Source organism: Helianthus annuus, chromosome 3, assembly GCF_002127325.2.
Source record: "Helianthus annuus cultivar XRQ/B chromosome 3, HanXRQr2.0-SUNRISE, whole genome shotgun sequence".
NCBI lineage: Eukaryota > Viridiplantae > Streptophyta > Magnoliopsida > Asterales > Asteraceae > Helianthus > Helianthus annuus.
This window is the reverse complement of record NC_035435.2, coordinates 139,302,357-139,313,038: the sequence shown is the minus strand read 5'-3', so window position 1 is coordinate 139,313,038 and position 10,682 is coordinate 139,302,357. Positions and strand designations below refer to the sequence as shown.

The 10,682-nt window shown below is 38.9% G+C and overlaps 2 non-coding genes across 2 annotated transcripts; both read right to left on the bottom strand.

The window, feature by feature from the left end:
• Positions 1 to 2,716: 2,716 nt before the first annotated feature.
• On the bottom strand, positions 2,717 to 2,903 carry LOC118490776. Its single transcript, XR_004890014.1, has one exon. It is a non-coding gene; the product is annotated as a U2 spliceosomal RNA (small nuclear RNA).
• Positions 2,904 to 2,945: 42 nt separating this feature from the next.
• LOC118490921 lies at positions 2,946 to 3,141 on the bottom strand. The gene has a single exon (XR_004890146.1). It is a non-coding gene; the product is annotated as a U2 spliceosomal RNA (small nuclear RNA).
• Between the last annotated feature and the right edge of the window lie 7,541 nt (positions 3,142 to 10,682).

The following is a 10,682-nucleotide window of genomic DNA, read 5'->3' as shown; positions in this document are numbered from 1 at the left end:
ATGGTGCTTAAAAACAGCGAGCTTTCGAACACTCTGCTGAATAAAACAACGAAGTTCAGAACTTGACAGAAAAGTGAAGCTTTTGGCAGAATTGTTATTGATATTCGCTGAATGAATTGGCAAGGTACCTAAGAATGCTTGTTTTCTTGGTTGGCACCTGAAGGTAATCTTTGGGGGCTCAAACCCCCTATTTCTGCAAAAAAAAAAAAAAAAAAAAAAAAAAAAAAAAAAAAAAAGCTCCTCTATTCTCTACAATCTCTCTCTTTTATCTGTCACAACCCCAACAAAACAACCACCGCAAACCACGACTACAACACCACCACCGCAAACCACGACTACAACACCACCACCGTAACCGCCACCACCACAACATCACCACCAAACCGTCATTTTTCTCTCTGGTGGTCATCTCCTGTCGCCGTTTCCGGCATCGTCTTCTTCCATCTTAAACCGTCAACAAATCTGCTCTTCAAATGGACTCTCTCTCCGTCTTCTCTCTCTACATCACCACCAGTCCCCACCATCGTTGGGATCTGGGTAGTTGCAACAGATCTTTAGTGGCATGAGGTGTCGAAGTTTTCTGCTGGGTAAAGTCGCCAAAAAAAGACGATGATGGTTTTCCGACTCATCTCCTGCTTCCACTTGTGCATCCATGTACTTTGTGTTGCCTTCTTGTCCACCATTTACATATTCTTCTATGCATCTCAATGTTGGACCTTGTGTTGTTTGAGTTGTGTACCATTCATAAAAAATACACGTATATGTTACTGTAGTTAAGAACCTACAACAAATGTTATATATAGTAATTCATTGTGAATAACAACTAGATTTTGCCCCGCCCGCGTTGCGGGGCACTAAGCCGAATATTTCTCTCTCATAACATGTATGTCTGTGTTTCGGTTACTTGTATATATTACTCATAACACGATCTCAAAAAAAATTACATTTAGTCAACCAATTAAAATAAACCTTATCATACTTTTGCTAAAAAAAAATAAAAACAATAGAAAAAACTATAATTTTAAACTGGGGGTAAAATTGTAATTTTTCAGGACAAATGAGCGTTTGTCGGACATTAAAAGTCAAAGATGACTTGTTTAAATGAAGTAGCTAAGTTTTACTTGATATCCTCCTATTAGATGCATTATAATGCAAGTATTAGCATCAGTGGCGAAGCTTGAGATTTCCGACTGGAGAGGCAGAAGTCACCGGACCTAAAAATTTCTATAAAACCAGAGGGTCGAAAACGTATATAAGCAAAATTTCTATACGAAAACTACATACTCTCCACTATTGAGCGAAAAGTTCGAGAGCTCGGCCGCCCCCTCCCGCCCCTTAAAAGTTACGCCCATGATTAGCATTGCCGACAAGACCAGTCCAGAGGTTTCCTGGTGTATCATTCCCAAATGCATCATAGCATATATACCTGAAATGTAACATCCACATCCATTAATTTGACTTAAAAGGTCAAACAAAAATGTAGAAAATTCATTATTTGATGATTTTGATAGTCTTTTAAAAGACTATTGATGAATACCCAAAACATCAATACAAAGAAATATTTAAAGACAATTTTGGTCAGGAAATTTTGATAAATAACCCATTTGAAATTTCAATGTGAAAAGTTGTAGCTTTGACCTGGAAAGTCATATAGTAAAAGACAGTTTGACTTTTTAGGTCAAACCAGCAGCTAGAAATTTCACAATCATAACGAGCCTCACAATCATTTAGAAAAAAAATAGTATATTTGTCAATGGGATCTTTATCAAAAGCCGTATCAATTTCAACTTGAAAGCCATTAATTTGACCATAAAAGTCAAAGAGTGACATGTTTATGTGAAGGAGTGAAGGTATACTTGATATACTTCTATTAGATGCATTATAATGCATGCGTTAGTAAAGGCGACAAGCCAATAAGATTCATAAAACCCGAAGCCCGTCAAGAGCTTTCCCAGTGAATTATTCCCAAATGCAGCATACTCGAAGCATCCACATCCAAGGTAGAAAAAACTCGTCACATGAATTGTGATTTCTAAAACCCGTTTTGTAACCTTGTTTTCTGGTGATGGTGACTTTGCAGTATCCTTTATTTGGAGACCCATTTGTAACCTTAATTAATGAGTTTAACTACCTCATACAAGACGAAATGGTTACCGCATAAGCAACCACCATTTCATAGAAACTCACATACTAAAGCAAACCGCATATCCAGGCATGTTTTTTTTGCCTGAAAACACACCATCACTTACAAACACACAAAAGATCAAAGATTGCTAGATGTTTGATCAAATCTTGGTACCTAGGATAACTCATTCCACTCATTCCAAGCATCTGCTTACGTCAATAAAAACAATACCGAAAAGTGACGGTTTTTTTTTTATACCTTGGCTTTTATGATACATATCTCCTAAAAGGTTGTCTAGTTCTTAGTCTTTACATTGCGGTAGTGGAATGTTTTAACATCTCTATCTTCATTAGAAAACTAGAAATAGAACCTAAGTTTTCTAGATTAGGATTCTAACAAAAATGCATTCATCTAGATTCTGTTCAAAATGCACATCCAAAATTCTCTTTGGAAACATTACAATAAGAGTGGTCAACCTAACTCTAAATTTGTTATAAACCCATTTGTAATTGTAAAGCATAATAGGAAAAAGATACGTCTAAGTCTGTGAATGCATATTTACAAGACTAGCAAATTTTTAACTGTGACCTGGAGGGGTGCGCCAAGCCAAGACAGTAGTGCAAGAGCAAGGCGACGCTTAAAGGCCACAATAGCAAGCTATTGTAATGTACCTTTCTCCATAAAAAATAAGATTTAATATCAAGTGAGCCATTGGCCCACGTATCAGATATTAAACTGATAAAAACAGATACTACCCTTGATCTGTCATGCAGGTTACCATCAACTGGTCTCACCATATAGCAAATTAAACTAAGGTTTGGAGGAGTGCGCCAAGCCAAGGCAGTAGTGCAACGCCAAGGCAACGCTTAAAGGCCCCAATAGCAAGCTATTGTGATGGGCCTTTCCTCATAAAAAATAAGATTAATATCGAGTGAGCCGATGGCTCACATATCAGATATTAAACTGATAAGAACAGATACTACACTTGATCTTAGCCAAAAGGCCGAGAAAGGTATGCTTTTTCTCTTCTTGGGCCTCTGCTTATATAGGCAGTTCCATCATATATGTATTCTTCACTCAACCAATGTGGGATTGCGATACCTTTGTGTATTTTTCTTTCAGTTAAAGATCAAAAAGTAATGCTTATTGATGTCCACTAAACTTTAAAGATCATCAATTGATCGACACTTAATCAACAAAATTACACTGCATTAGTACAAGACCACGAGCTTAATAAATTTCTAAGAGCCCTTATCTACTAGCTGGTAGAGGATCCTGTACATTAATCCAGAAGTGTGAGATATGTGAAAAGTGTATTATAACACCATATAAACACCGTATAACAATATGTCAATATGTAACACCATATAACATTATGTAACACTATATAACACTATATAACAAATATAACACTATAGTTTGTCTGATAGCATGTCTATGATAGATGTATAGTGTTATATATTGTTATATAGTGTTATATAGTGTTTTTCTGTTTCTTTTCTTTTAAATTTTTAAGTAAGTTGTTCTAGAGAATATCAAACATGGTAAAAGAAAAACAAAACGTACCTATTTGGTTTATATAAACACATTGTGGAAGCAATTTGTCTCTAGACATGTAAGGAAGACGTGCAAGTTCCACTGAAGACACACCTGCATGTTAAGTAGTGATATAATCATGTAAGCTGTAGGTCCCTCTCGGAGGATGACGAACCTAAACCTTGTTATACAAACCCACTAGCGAGTGCGGAATCCAAGCTAGCAAGCAAACCGAGATGAAACAAGTATAAAGCACAACACACAAGGTTCACCGATTAACACCACTGTATTAATACGTATGAAGGTTCCGGTTACAAGCACAATGTTTACAAATCTAACTTGCAAACTCTCAAGTATGTGTGTGTGTTTCGGACAGAATGCTCTCAAAGACTCTCTATCTTTCTGTGTGCCTCTATCTCACAACATACACTGCATGGGTATATATATACCCAGCCCAGGTTGTCTTGTCCGAAGGATCCGATAGATTATCGAAGGATCATCTATCGATTACAAAGTCTTCGAAGGATCTGCATTAACCTCGAAGGATGATCTATCGAATCATCCATCGAAGGTTCATATTTCGAGTTCATCGAAGGATCAACATTATCCTTCGATGAGCATCCTTCGAGCCAGAACAAGAACAACCATATTTCTAACTGTTTACCAAGTCAGACCAGGAGGACGGTTGACTTGGTCAACTTACAGGACTGACACGGACATCGTTTACATCGTGACAGAATATAGACAAAGTACAGACACAAGTGCACCAACAAACTCCCCCTTGGCTGTAGCTTTGTCTCGATCTTCGATGTTTGCAGATTTGTCTTGATCTTGATCATCTTTGATCTTCATGTCTTCAAGACTCTCTGATGTCCTTTCAAGTCTTCAATGTCGGAGGATCTTCAAAGTCTTCACGTCTTGAAAGCAGAAAGTGTATCAACAAACTACCCGTATCATGTAGGTAGTGTGTTGACAAACTTCCCCTTAACATAAGCTCCCCCTTGAGTTATGCTCGTGAAAAACTTGATCTTTATGAAGTTAGATCCTTGTGGTGTTGATGATGGCCAGCGGCAACTCGATCATCTTCATCTTTTGAGAGCCTTCTCGTCGTGTCTTCATTCCAAAGCTTGTCATCGACCATGTTCTCCTAGCCTTTAGAATCTGCACATGCAAGAAATCTAAACGCGTAATGAGAACAACTGCTTGGAATAGTTAGCATAAACAAATGACACACGAATGACCACGTCACAATCAAACACCGTCCGACAGTTTGAAAGATGAATAAATTTATCAATTTTAATTTCTAACTTTCAAAACATGCAAATTTCGACCGTTTATAAAGATTTAGTCTATTCGGTTTTTGTTCAGGTTTCAGGTAACGAAGACTCGAGCTCCAACATCGTACGATCGAAAATAAAATAGAAATAAAATCTTTTTGGCTTTTATAAAGTTTATATTAAAACACACCTAAAATCTTTTTGGTATTTTTGAATAGATTAAAAAGGCAACAATTTTAATATCCTTTGAGTGTTATCAAACGACATCACCGCTAATGTCGTGCTGATATGCACCAAACGACGAAACTGTTTAAAAATAAGACAATAAAAATTAAGCAGTAAATAAATAAATATATACAGACATTCTTTTTGCGAGTTTCGAGGGTAAGAGAATCATATCAGTGTACGGTCATGTCAAAACACTCTTGTTGTTCAGTTAGTTAACATTAAGATAAGCATCCTATAACAATTATCGGTATTGTTGTCCACTTAAGCTCAACTTATCAGATGTAATCATGGCGAAGGGATACGTTAAGGTATGATTTATACTTACCGACCGGTGTTCATCCACATCACGACACATTCCCGTATCAAGGTATGCACGAGAGTTCATCTTACCGGTGAGTATACCGATTATCATCTGTTTGACCGTATAAGATGTGAGATACTCACTTATTTTGATTTGAAAACAAGCCCTATGTGATATAATCACTTATTGATGAGGAACTTGATTTTCATATGCATGAGGGCACAGGAGCAAGTCCGTGAACAGGTCAGTACTTTCGTACAGCAGAGAGACGAACTTGACTCCCGGATAAATGTGATATTTTATCACTTATTTGATATGGACATGTGATTGTTTATCACTTATTGAGGTCGAATGCAGTATGTAATATGTACACGTATGTATAGTATCATGGAAGATCTAGACTTGCGTCCCCGTTATTTTTCGGTAAAAGATACAACCATGATACCCAGATGATAAGCAGCATAAAGACCGAATATCTCAGAACCTCGGCAATCTATCAAACGAAATTTCGGTACTAAGACCATATGCCAATGAATGGTTCACACCTGGACTTCAGTCGATTTAAGTTTATATCGCCCTGCACACTTTAAAATGATTGTGAGCCTACCGATACATCTTATATAGAGCTGCTTATCGTTTTTCATTTTAAGGTTTAAAGAGGTTTGGATAGACCACTGATGTACTATCATTTTCTCTTTTGCTCGCCAGGAAACTCATTTTTGTTTTTCTATTGTTTTTGTGTTTTTAAAATTTTTCGATGTTTTTGGATTTTCCGATTTTTGGATTTACTCCCCCTAAAATCAATAAACTAAGACAAATTTAAAACACAAAGGTATTTACAAAAATGATTTTCCGATGTTGGTTTACTCTTGCTTGACCTTAATGCCGTTTACCAATAATAAAAAGTCAAATCTTGATTTGTCAAATGCTTTGGTAAATAAGTCGGCACGTTGGTCATCGGTGTGGACCTTAACAACATCGATTAGCCTTTTCTCAAAGCAATCACGTATGAAGTGATATTTGATTTCGATGTGTTTGGTCTTTGAATGCTGCACAGGATTTCTAGTGATCTGTAATGCAGCAGAATTATCAACGTAAATAGGAGTAGTTAGGAATTCAAAACCGTAGTCCCGCAATTGTTGTTGGATCCAAAGAACTTGGGAGCAACAACTTGAGGCAGCAATGTATTCAGCTTCGCATGTTGATGTAGCGACGCACGTCTGCTTCTTGCACTGCCATGTGACTAGGCGATTTCCTAAAAACTGACATCCAGCCGTTGTGGATTTGCCGTCGATTTTGCATCCGCCATGATCAGAATCACTGAATGCGATCAAGTCAAAGTTATTATCCCTAGGGTACCATAGACCGGTGTCAGGGTAACCCTTCAAATAACGAAATATCCTTTTTACAGCTGCAAGATGTGAGGCCTTCGGGTTGACTTGATATCTGGCTAGTAGGCACGTTGGATACATTATATCTGGTCTTGATGCTGTGAGGTACATAAGAGATCCGATCATTGCGCGGTAGTATGAAGGACTAACAGCTTCACCCTTTAAGTCAGGAGTAATTCCGTGATTAGTTGGCAATGGGGTACCAATGGGCGTTGCATCGGACATCTGGAACCGGCTCAAGATGTCACCAACATATTTAGTCTGATGGATGAATATCCCAGACTCAGTTTGTTGCACTTGTAGGCCCAAGAAGAAGGTCATTTCCCCCATAGCACTCATCTCGAATTTATCCTGCATAATGCGCTCGAAATTCCTACACAAGACATCATTAGTAGAACCAAAAATAATATCATCAACATATACCTGTACCAGAAGAAGATCTCCATCTTGTTCCTTGATGAAAAGAGTACAGTCGATAAGACCTCTTCGAAAACCGTTCTCCAGCAGATATGTAGATAAGGTTGCATACCAAGCTCGTGGTGCTTGATGAAGACCATAGAGAGCTTTGTTGAGCAACCAAACCCGATCGGGATGGACAGGATCTTCAAAACCTGGAGGCTGTTCGACGTACACTTCTTCTTCAACCACACCATGTAAGAATGCACTTTTGACGTCCATCTGGTAAACCTTGAATCCTTTGAATGAGGCATAAGCCAGAAAGATCCGAATAGCCTCCAGACGTGCAACAGGTGCATAGACTTCGTTGTAGTCGATCCCTTCTATCTGTCGAAAACCTTGAACGACTAAACGAGCTTTGTTCCGAATAACCACTCCACGGTCGTCTTTCTTGCATTTGAAGACCCATCGAGTGCCAATCTTCTTGTAATTCTCAGGTCTTTCAACAAGCTTCCAAACACCAAGCTTTTGAAATTGCTGCAATTCTTCCTGCATGGCTTCAACCCAAGCACTGTCTTTCAACGCTTCTTTCCACGATTTTGGTTCTTCTTGTGACACGTAACACGCGAAGGACCAGTCATACTGTTGGCCAGATTCTCTTATAGCTGAATACAAACCAGCATTCCGGTTGTTTCTCAGCTGATTACGCGTCTGCACACCGCGATGGACATCTCCTATAATATTCTGCTGGGGGTGGGTATCGTGAATCCTCATTTCAGGATTATCTGGCACACGAGCATTGATACCCAAATTGTTAAGATTAAGATCAACAACCAACTCCACACCAGGAATGTGTGTAGAGGTGGATGCATTCCCTTCAGCAGTGTCTACATTCTGCATATGAGGTGTATCAACAGAAGCACCTTGAACAGGAGCAGCTGGAGCCGAAGATCCTTCAGCTGCATCATGATATTCATCATCTTCAGAAGATTCATTATAATCAGCAGCATCTTCATAAACCTCATTTTGAACCATATTGTTGACAGACGAAGAAGCTTGAGGGTCAACAACAATAGGTCTAACCAAAGGCGAGACAGCAGCGTTGTCACTTTCCAACAACATCCTAGCCGCTGCTGATTCTTCGTCAAAGGTTGGCAGATTGAAGTAGTCAAATAGTCCATCATAATCGAACATCCACGGATCACCCGGAGCCCTAACAGGACTCGTGTACCTTTGAACCCTCACTTCACTCCAAAGTTCAATCTTTTTGGTAGCTAGATTCCAAACACGAAAATTCGGAGTAGCATATCCAAGGAAGAAACCCTCGATAGCTCTTTCTCCAAACTTTCCATCCGGCTCAATCATAGTACATGGAGCACCAAACGGTTCAAGGTAAGAAAGATCCGGTTTCCTTTTCTGAAGGAGTTCGAAACAAGTTTTGCCATGTCTCTTTACTGTAAGAACTCTGTTTAACGTGTAGCATGCAGCCGATACAGCCTCCCCCCAGAATTGAATAGGGAGTTCCGACTCTACTAACATTGTTCTTGCAGTTTCTATAATCGTCCGATTCTTCCTCTCCGCGACACCATTTTGTTGTGGAGTATAACGAGAACTGTACTCATGAAGAATGCCTTTAGAAGTACAAAACTCATCCATAACTTGATTCTTGAATTCGGTTCCATTGTCGCTTCGGATCCTCTTCACTTTCAACGAATAGAGATTCTCCAACATTGTAAGAAGATCCTTGAGGATGCCAGGAGTTTGACTCTTGTGTGCCATGAAGGATACCCAAGAAAATCTAGAGTAGTCATCAGTAACTACTAAACAATAAGCATCTCCGAATGTTGTCTTGTGCTTCATAGGTCCAAAAAGGTCCATATGAAGACGTTCGAGAGGCATGCTAACCGTGTTGATTTTCTTCAAAGGGTGAGACTTCTTTGTTTGCTTCCCTTTTTGGCACGATACACAGATATCTTGTAGATGAAAACTTCTCACAGGCACACCATTCACTAGATTATTTTTCACCAAATGGTTCATCTTTCTCAAGTGAATGTGTCCCATTCTTCTGTGCCAAGATATAGACTCCTTTTCCGTGGCTTTTGAGACAAAGCAAGTGACTTGTGCAGATGTTGTAATCGCTTGGCTCATGTCGAGAATATAAAGATCATTAACTCTCGGAGCCGATAAGAGAATCCATTCTTGTGGAATTTTGAATCCAGGTTTCAGCACATAGCAGCCGGCATCATCAAAATGCACGGTGAATTTCTTATCGCAGATTTGCGACACACTGAGAAGATTGTGATCAATTTGCTTAACATAATTGATCTTATCAAAGCATACGATGCCGTTGGAGATACTTCCCTCTCCAGTGATAAATCCGCCTTTGTCTCCCGCAAAAGCAACATACCCTCCTCTAATATTTCTCACGTCGTATAGGAGCCGTAAGTCGCCAGTCATGTGCCTGGATGCTCCACTATCAACAATCCAATGACTATTAATAGTTCCTCCTAGAACATCCTGCACATGTCATTTAAAAACATCAGTTGAGAATGGGGACCCAAGCCTTAGTGGTCTTGGGTCGTCCCTGAGCATCACGAAACGTGAGCTCGATCTGTTGATGGTTTTCAAACACATTAACTCCCCCTGAACTATCACTCTTTTTAGATCTCCAAGTTTGTCTTTGTTTACCAGATTGTGTATTATGTACAGTTTCTGACTTTAATGGTTGTGACAAACTAGGTTTTCTTTGAACCGTTTTGACTTCAGATTTTAAAGCCTTTTCAACAGCTTTGATGTTATGACGTCGTTGTTTCGTTTCTTGTTCCTTAACAGTTCTTTTATCATGTTTTGGAGAAACAGGACGACGTTGTGAGTGACCTTGTTCAGAAGGGGTTCTTTCAACAAAATTTGGTTTGGGCAAGTTTGTGCAGTCTTTAATGATGTGCCCAAACTTCCCACATTTGAAACAAGTTCTCCTTTCAACAAACTTAGGAGAACTTAATCGACTAGCAGATGCCGAACCTGTAGAACCTGAGGTACTTGCTCTTTCATCACACCCGTTTGTGTGTTGGGTGTAATTGTTATCACTGTTACGTTTCAAAATCTTGACTTGTTGTACAAAATCAGTGTTTGATTTGTTTTCAAAAGTCTCAATTTTATCCGTACCTTTTGATGCTACAAATTTAACATCTTTTGCTTTCTTCTTGTAGCGAGCTCCTTTTGATTCAACCTTAGCCTTTGGCTTTGGAGCTCGTTGTTGTTGTTTACCCTTAAAGGCAATTGGTTGTTGCTTTGTCGGTGACTTTTGGTTTCCAAATTGTTTTCTAATTTCTGATTTTGGAACAGGATCACATTGTGTTACCACAACTCCTGGAATGGTCTTTCCCAAAAATTTATTCGTAGTATCTTTAAACACTTTGTCAATCAAT